Source organism: Neltuma alba, unplaced genomic scaffold (genome assembly GCF_004799145.2).
Source record: "Neltuma alba isolate B1F8T4 unplaced genomic scaffold, ASM479914v2 tig00007049_pilon, whole genome shotgun sequence".
Lineage (NCBI taxonomy): Eukaryota > Viridiplantae > Streptophyta > Magnoliopsida > Fabales > Fabaceae > Neltuma > Neltuma alba.
Genome location: NW_021634657.1, coordinates 27368 through 36313, shown reverse-complemented (window position 1 = coordinate 36313; position 8946 = coordinate 27368). Strand labels below are relative to the sequence as shown.

At 32.8% G+C, this 8946-nt stretch overlaps 1 pseudogene; it reads left to right on the top strand.

Moving 5' to 3' along the window:
• Positions 1–3983: 3983 nt before the first annotated feature.
• LOC114751717 ((3S,6E)-nerolidol synthase 1-like) lies at positions 3984–6588 on the top strand (annotated as a pseudogene).
• The last annotated feature ends 2358 nt before the right edge of the window (positions 6589–8946 follow it).

The window sequence follows — 8946 nt, the reverse complement described above, 5'->3', positions numbered from 1 at the left end:
AAAAAGAAAAAGAGCAATATGATCTGTTATAAAGACAGCATTGTTTTCAGCATATGATCTGCTATAAAGACAGCACTGTTTTCAGGAAAGTCCCATGACTGTAAATTATTTTCAGTATCAGGTCAAATAAAAAATTATTTTGCTAGGCACAAATATTCCCGATAGAAGCAATTTTTTTTAAGGCACTGTTAATTATTAAATATGCGGGCACTTTTACATTAATATTAAAAGTCAAACACAATAGACAAAAAATTAACTTTCATTGAACAAACATATTCTTAAAATTCAGACGTATTGGCCTTCATAGTTCATATTACCTCTGGTCCTTAATATAAGTGTTACTTGACTAATTTAAATAGATTAAGAAGGTTTGTTAAATTAGTTACTTGTAATAAATAAGTGTTATTTTTTCTAAAATACTCTTGCTAATCATATATATTAACCAGAACTATTATTTGATGAAATACTTAACATATGCAACTATTACACGAATTATATTAAAAAAATAAATAAATATAAGAGACAAAATAAATTGACGTCTCACCCAACAATATTTCTCTTTGTTTGCACATGAAACGTGGTCAATATTGCAATTCTGAACTTTCTTCCTTTGTTTTAATCCCATAACAAATCAATATAAAAGATCTCATAAATGTATATGAAAATGTATTTAATTATATAAATATTATCGTTGATTTTTAATATACTAGTTAGTCTTTAATTTAATTTAATTATTAAACACTAGAGTTAGCATTTGGTATGTAAGGATGCGAGCCCTCGCGCATCGGCATCGGCATCGGCTTTTCAATAATTTTAATGGGCTAAACCCAATCCACTGAGGATTAATCATGCCTAACCCTAACACAAGAAAATAAACAAAATAGACTTTTACAAAAGAAAATGAACCTATTTATGAGTTTCAAATTTAGAATTTTTTTAAAATAAAAATATAGTTTTCACTTATTTATTATTTTCAGTAATTTTAACTAATCTTTTCATCAATTAACTATTTGAAGTTTATCATAACATCAAAGAAAGCATAACAAAGCTTGAAAGAAAAAAAAAAATAGAGAGAAAGAGACGCTCATGAATACTTGGTGGGAGAAAATTAATTTCTCATTGGACAGACGAGCTACGAATCAGCTTGGTGGGAAATATCATCTTCTGTGGTTAACAAGACTCTATTTTGAGTCAATACCACTACTCTAGCTTTGCCCTTTATTTATTTGAATTATTATTTAGAATATGTTTTTTTTTTAATTTTTGAGTGGAAAACAATAGAATATCTTTGAGAGAATCGTTGGATCAATGTAAAATATAAACGTTTCTTTTTTAGATGAAAAAAGTTTAGGTGAATTTAATCTTGAAACTCACTAGGATTAGAATATGATTTTAAACTCATAGAGTGCTTATAGAGTTATTTACACATTGCTCGTTAAGAAATTCCTCATATTATCAATGGGATTTAAATTTATGAGTTTGAAAATTATAAGTCGACTCTTCATCAAGTAGACTATCTCTTGTTAGCAAAATGTAAACATTGCTAATACATATTGTCACCATCAAAAGCCTTTCCTCGGCAAACACAAAATATCAATCCATCTCAAAGCACTTTCGCTCTTTGCGGCTCAGCAATTTTCGTACGTCCAACTTCCTTCTCAGTTTTCACACGTTGAAAGCAGACACTACTCAACTTCCTTCTCTATTATATGATGTGAGACCTGCCTAAATTTTTATGCCTTGACTCCTAATTAACTTCTCAGCTTATATATATAAACTTCAAAATCATAAATTTGAGTTTATTATGGGTTAAGTAAAAATATTAAATATTTTTAAAAAGAATTCTTAATTCAAAATATGTCGAAGGTTGAGTTTCATTTGGACGTTTAAAAAACTTTAAAATATTACAATCTAGTGATAGAGAGAGTCAGTGTATGTTACTATTACAGAATTACAAATATTTGACACCAAATACTTGACTGTTATAATAAAAACTGTCAAATAAGTGAGGTAGAATTTGGCCAAATAAAAATTGACAATTTTTAAAGGAACCGTCAATTATTGTTTGAGAACACTTAACGGTTCTAAAAGGAACTATCAAGTATGCACCACAAAAATTTGATGGTTTCTTTGAAAACCGTCAAGTTTAGGAATATTTGATGGTTTTTCAATATAACTGTCAATTATTTGTTAAGCATACTTGACTGTTATGTTGAAAAACCGTTGAGTATTGTGTTTTAAAACTTCTAATCTATTTCATTTCACTTGACCTCATTTTAAAATTTCAGACGCCCTTCTGTTTCGCACGCTTTGCCCAAACTTTCTAGCCCTCTAATCTGCCATTCCCACATTATTTTCGATCTTTCCCTGTTGTTTTTGTGTTACCTCCTCCATCATCGTTGCTCTTTGTGGTCCTCCTCCATCATTATCACGTCGTCGCACTATGTGGTCCTCCTCCATCATTATCACGTTGTCGCGCTCTGTGGTCGTCCTCCATCACCGTCGCGCTATGTGGTTTCCGTCGTTTTCTACAAACTAAACATGCATGTGCAAAACATTTCTTTTTTTGTGGAGAATGTAATTAATCGCATTTGCGTCCTTGGATTTATTACTTTTGCAAAAAAAAAAAGTAAATTAAATTACTATTTAATTTAAATTCAAATTTTTTTTTAACAAAGATCATTTAAGCCAAAAGAGAAGGACTTCTCTATTGAGTTTTCAATCCTCAAGTTTATTTTAGGACATTGAGTTATTTTCATTCATCTAAATATCATTAATTAAAAATATATTTTAAAATTTAGGTCTTAAACATGTTGATGACAATTTCAACAACATAATTAATTTTTTTAATTTAATTTACTAAAATTTTTTTTTGCAAAAGTAATAAATCCAAGGACGCAAATGCGATTAATTACATTCTCCACAAAAAAAGAAATGTTTTGCACATGCATGTTTAGTTTGTAGAAAACAATGGAAGGAGGGTCCCCCTATTTGCCCCACTTTCGATTAATAAAATGATATTTTTAAAAATTTTAATTGCAAAAATAAAAAAAGATAATAATTATATTTTATTGTAACTAATGGTCATCCTCCATCATTGTCGCGACGTGTTCTTCATATTTAATAGCTTCAAGTTGATTGTGTTCTTCTTTAATTTGGGTGTCAACTACAACCACATACAATTTTTAGCTAATCATTATTGTTATTAATATTTAAAAAAATATCCTATTCAACGATATATTGGTTCAGCCCTGAAATATTTGTATTTACTACTCATATGATATATATAAAATACTAAATGTAATAAAAAGGATTTTAATAACATATTAGCTAGCCAGAAAAAATTAATTATGTTGTTGAAATTGTCATCAACATGTTTAAGACCTAAATTTTAAAATATATTTTTAATTAATGATATTTAGATGAATGAAAATAACTCAATGTCGTCCTAAAATAAACTTGAGGATTGAAAACTCTTAATAGAGAAGTCCTTCTCGTTTGGCTTAAATTATCTCTGTTAAAAAACTATTTGAATTTAAATTAAATAGTAATTTAATTTACTAAAATTTTTTTTTGCAAAAGTAATAAATCCAAGGACGCAAATGCGATTAATTACATTCTCCACAAAAAAAAGAAATGTTTTGCACATGCATGTTTAGTTTGTAGAAAACGACGGAAGGAGGGCCTCCCCTATTTGCCCCACTTTCGATTAATAAAATGATATTTTAAAAAATTTTAATTGCAAAAATAAAAAAAGATAATAATTATATTTTATGGTTTTTTTTTAAAATACGAATGGTATTGTGGTAATTTAATTTACCCTTTTTGTTAGCTTTCCCATCAACTCATCAATTTCACCCAATGATCGAACATAAATTTGTCCGTATAGATGTGGCTGGTGACTCCTATAAATGTGGCTGAGCATCTAGAAACATTAATCAACTAGATATTTATCATCATCTTCTTCCATGGAACTGATCAGTATGAAATCCTCCATTCTCTCCTTCCATCCCAGATTGCCTTTCACAAAAGCAGAACTTTCTGACAGATCCTCCTCCTTCAAACTCAATTCTCTGCCTGCTGCTAACAAATGGATCATCACCGAGAAAAGCCCTTCTACACCTTTGAGAAACTTTGTAAGTAGTGAAAAACTTTTATTTCTATATGTTCTACGCCTCCTGTTTTCTGGAGCTTTTCTGCATGAATAACTTTGTTCCATGGCAGGATCACCTCTGCGATAATCTGGAAGGAGAGCTGAAATTGTACAAGAACGTTTTTAAGAGTGTGGGTGAACATTCAGTGAAAGGCTTGTACATGGTTGATGCTATGCAACGCCTGAACATCGATTGCCACTTCCAAGAAGAAATTGAGGAATTTCTAGCAACTCAACTCACGATTTTCAGCACTTGTCAAAGTGACTATGGTCATGATGATCTTCATCAGGTTTCTCTTCTCTTCCGCCTTCTGAGACAGCAAGGTCATTCTGTACCTGCAGGTGGGGACCGATACTTCAAAAACAGCAACATATCATGTTATATTGTTTTTACCGAAAGATTGATAAAATAGTTTTCTTTTTGTCGAGTTGCAGAGGTGTTTGAGAAGTTTATAGCAAAGGAGGGGAACTTTAGCAGCAAGGTAAGTGGATGTGTCAAGGGAATGATAGAACTATATGAAGCTTCACAGCTAAAAATGCCCTTGATGAAGCTGAACAGTTTAGCGGGAAGATGCTGAAGGAAATAAGTGCCTACATTGGTGTTGATAAAGCTGAGTTTGTGAGGAGTACTTTGGAGCAACCATTTCACAAAAGTCTGCCAATTTTCACCTCCAGAAGCTTGTTTCAAGGCACTCAAGGCATGAATGGATGGCTCAATGCCTTACAAGATGTGGCCAAGATGAACTTCAATATACTCCAATCTGCATACCAAATGGAGATCCTTCATATTTCTAAGTGTGCTTCTGAAATACTTCAAATTAAGAGTTTATTTTACCATTAAATATTTGTCAAGATGTATATATTTTATTTTTATTTTCAGATGGTGGACTGAACTTGGATTAGCGAACGAGTTGAAGTATGCTAGAAACCAACCGCTGAAATGGTACATTTGGTCACTTGGATGCTTAACAGATCCATCTTTGTCAGAAGAAAGGATGGAGCTCACAAAACCAATTTCCTTCATCTACCTAATAGACGACATTTTTGATATATATGGGACCCTTGAAGAACTAACTCTTTTCACAAAAGCTGTTACTAGGTACACTTAGCCTTCCTTCAAATATTGCTGCTACAAGTTAAAGATCCCAGATATTGATCCTGTTTGAATATATACAGATGGGATATTGAAGCTGCAGAAGAGCTACCCGATTACATGAAGATATGCTTTAAGGCACTCCATGATCTCACCAATGAAATCAGCTACAAAGTGTATCTGAAGCATGGACGGGACCCCAGTATGTCCCTCCGAAAAGCGGTAAGTATATATATATTCAGAATTATCACAGTTTTACTGTTATGATTCAAATGTTTGAAACATTAGTTGTTCACTGGTTTTGTTTTTACTTGGTGCAGTGGGGGAGATTGTGTGAAGCATTTCTGATAGAAGCAGAATGGTTTGCTTCAGGGAAGATACCCTGTGCAGAAGAATACTTGAAGAATGGGATAGTAAGCTCAGGGGTGCATATACTAATGGTTCACATTTTCTTTCTGTTAGGCCAATCAATCACCAACGAATCAGTGCAGAAAATAGACAACACTCCAACCATCATCTCTTCCACTGCAACAATTCTTCGTCTCTGGGATGACTTGGGAACTGCTGAGGTAAACATTATCTTCACAAATCAACGTTCAAACAGTACTTTATCTCTTAATTAATACGACAGAAATATCAGTTCAAACGCTGTTACACTAAAAGGAAAAAGACGCATGGTTAGAGAAGAGTTAGCTAGGTATGATCAATGATGTGAATGAAGAGGCGTTAGTTAATTAATTTGCAGGACGAGAATCAGGAAGGGAAGGATGGATCATATATGGAATGCCTGAAGAAGGAGATAAGGAACAAGGAAATGGCAAGAGAGGTGGTGGCGGCTAAGATCTCAGATGCGTGGAAGAGTCTGAACAGAGAGTTCATAATGGACAGCTCATTTTCTTCATCCTTCAAGAAAGCATCTCTCAATCTGGCGAGGATGGTGCCACTGATGTACAGTTACGATCACAATCAATGCCTTCCCAAACTAGAGGCCGAAGTCAAGTCGTTGCTTTATGATCAGGTTCCTCTGTGATTATGATTCCCACAAACTTCCTTTTCAAATGCAAGAATGCGATAAAACAAGTCATACTCATATTAGGGCTTAGATTCTCTCTCTCTGCGTCTATGTGCATGGAAGAGCCAAGAGTGATGTTGTATGAAAGAGAACCTTCACGTGCGTATTACGTCGGAGGCCTCATAGATACACAGTGGGTGGACCAGCGAGCACGCATGAGAAAAATTTATTGTGCGTATTATGAATAGTTTTATTTGTGTTGAAAAAGGAAGCATCTCTTTCATTTAAATTTTAAACAGAGACATATGAGCCATATGGCAGTTCTAGCCAGCCTGGGTAGCATCCGGAAGCAAAATGAGTAAAAGTAATTTTTTTCAGGAAGTTAATTGTGTAATTAAATCACAAAGAGGCTATGATTATATGTTACTGAAGATAAGCCTACGGTGATGGATCATTAAATATATTATGAATCTCACTAAAATGATTGGCAATAAGATATCCTAATGTTATCTGTTGACACTGAGGAACACTCGTACGTCTGATTACAAGCCTGGACCACAAGTTTCATCAAAAGATCATGTACCCTGATGTAATATTTGGTTTAAAAACATAGAATTTATGTATTTTTAGCACAAAATAGAAAATAAAAATATAAGTTACTATTATCCATATTGAATGTACCTATATTTATTTTCAATTTTCAATTTGGTATTTGTGTGTTTTTTCTTTTTATTAAATTTTTAATTTTACTCTATTAACATTGTTAATCCTTTGCATGGAGACTAAAAATACTAATAGAACAAAATTACAAGATTTAATATTGCTCAAAAGGTAAATTTAAATAACTTAATTAAAGAAAAAACACATAAATATTAAATTACAATTTTTTTAAAAAAAATATCGGTACCTCCAAATATGTTTTTTGTTCTTTCTTAAAATATCTACGTAGGCCCAAATGAAATTTGATGTCTGAAGTCAAGATTCCCGGACCCTCCATATCCAGGTGTCCCACTTCCAACTCGCCATAACGGAGATGTATTTTTTTCCCACCAACCATAAATGGGAATACATTTAATTTATTTTACAAATGCCTCGACTTGAATTCAAACATTTAAAACATGGAGCCTATCAACAAGCCTGAGGGGGTGTTTGGCAATATGATAAAACCATGGTTTTAAGACCAAACCACGGTTTGGGTCTCAAATTTGCCAAACAGGAAGGAAAATTAATAAACCGCAGTTTCAAGCTAAATAGTCTTGGACTTAAAACCATGGTTTCAAGAAAAGTAAATCCATTTTGCTTCTGGCTTAAATTAAAGAGTATGATTGTGCCTGTCAGAATAGATCTCAACGATAATATGACTTTAACACCTCTCAATTATTTTTTTATAAACATATTTTATAAATATATACACATATTAATTATTAATTATATTATCTTATGTATTATTATTATGTTGGTAAAAAAATATATTATTAACAATTTTATTCTGTCAAATTAAAATATATCATAAAATTTATCTTTTATGTAATTATCATATTAGCTTATGCCTTTTTTAGTAATTTGTACACATAAAAAGTGCTTCTGATAACAATTATCCAAACACTCATTTCTCAGAATCACTCTATTTTTTCAAGAATCTATTTTCCAGAAGCTATTCTCCAAACTATGGTTTGGTTTCATCCAAACACCTCTTGAGTGTTAGACGACAATTCATATTATTGTTTTCCCAAGTATATAGTTACGATTTTATAATTGTATTCCAAAGGCAATTGAATGTTGACCTATAAAGGAACAGCAAAGAGGTAGTTAAAAATAAGGACGTTAAGATGGTTGTTAAGATGGATGTCTGATCATGTGAAAAAATATAAAATTCATAATAAATATATATAGAAACGAGTTGGTGTAACATTATTGAAGAAAAATGATTAAAAAAAAATTATTAAAGGTAATTTGAACAAATATATAAAAAGGGTCATTAGAGATACTAGAAGCAAGAATGATAGATTAGAGTTGATGATGCTGCAATCAACAACTATGGTGAAGTTGAAGAGAAAATAGGTAAATGACTCGTCTTGTTCGTTTGTTTTCCATTATCTCTACTTGGTCAAAGTAGATACAATTCTTAAAAATGTCTGGCGTGAAGGGTTGAATATGATAGGGCCAAGAAGCTTTCTGATCGTTCAGTGCAGACCCATTATTTAAAAGAGACTGAGGATGCTCATCAACGGGATGCAAGAAAACCTGAAAGGAGCGATCAGTGGGTTGATGATGAGAGAACGCAGAGGAGGAATTTGCACGGTGATAATCGGATAAGCATGACAGCGACTGACCGGAAACCTTCACCTGAGATGTGGCGTAAGCCTGCTGAGCGGAGAAAATCTTCCGATGCTGTTGATCCACAGTGTGTTAAAGCTACTTCAGCGGTTGAACTTGCTCAAGCTTTCTCTCGATCCAAGTCAGATCCAAAAGTCAATGATAGATTGCCAAGTTAGAGGGGGTATACTGGGCGTGCACAGCAGCCATTTTCACGCCCTGTTGGTCCAACCCCGAAGCCTTCTTCCAATGATGAAATGTTTCATTTGGTATATGTACATGCAAGTTGTGGTTTCTGGAGCACTCAATGGAGTGGTTGTGGGTTATTTCTTGCTCCTTACCTAAAGAAGAAATTGAATACCCCGCCCCTTT